The sequence below is a fragment of the Theobroma umbraticum genome, unplaced genomic scaffold (genome assembly GCF_002168275.2).
Source record: "Theobroma umbraticum cultivar Fairchild unplaced genomic scaffold, ASM216827v3 scaffold_86.0, whole genome shotgun sequence".
Taxonomy (NCBI): domain Eukaryota; kingdom Viridiplantae; phylum Streptophyta; class Magnoliopsida; order Malvales; family Malvaceae; genus Theobroma; species Theobroma umbraticum.
This window is the reverse complement of record NW_018397263.1, coordinates 5,805,701-5,806,670: the sequence shown is the minus strand read 5'-3', so window position 1 is coordinate 5,806,670 and position 970 is coordinate 5,805,701.

Here is a 970-nt window from a genome sequence, read left to right as displayed (position 1 = left end):
TTAACTTTCATGTGTTTACTCATACTTCTGGTTGAGGGTTATGGTATTCAACTAGATATTATGTTATGAGGGTGTTTGGGGTTGGGTTATGGTTTGATATTGTCCATCATAATTGATTTACCCTACTTCAAAGAACATGACACTCAATAAGTAAGTCACGCAATCCTATATCAGAAAGTCACACGATTCCATAATAGCTAGTAACGCAATTCCATATTTACTACTTATGCGATTTCATATCAAATTCTCTTGCGATTCCATAATAACTAGAAACGCGATTTCATATTTACTACTCATGCGATTCCATATTAACTAATCATGTTATTCCATAACAACTAGCAATGTGATTCCATATTTACTACTCACGCGATTCCATATCAAATACTTGCGCAATTCCATAATAACTAGTAATGCAATTCCATATTTACTACTCACACGATTCCATATCAACTAGTCACGTGATTCCATAATAACTAGTAACGCGATCCAATATTTACTACTCACATGATTCACTATCAACTAATCACGAGATTCTAAATCGCATAGTCATGCGATTCAATATTTACTACTCATGCGATTCTATCTTAACTGTTCACGCGATTCTATATTTACTACTCACACAATTTAATATCAACTAGTAACTCGATTTTGAATCGATTGGTCATGCAATTTCATATTAACTAGTCACTAATTAACTAGTCACGTAATTCTAAATTTACTAGTTGCACGACTTCACATCAAATACTTACGCGATTTAATATCAACTAGTCACGCAATTCCATAAACATCATTCACGCAATTCATATGTCACACTATACCCCATTCACGTAATGGCTTAGCAGTTGTCAGTTAAAATCTCACTACGCAAGGATAGGTATCGAATAGACAGTATATTAGCAAGCGGAGTGTCGATCTCACAGAAAATTGATCTAAAATTTTACTAAGTATTAAAATTAGAACAATTTAGTTT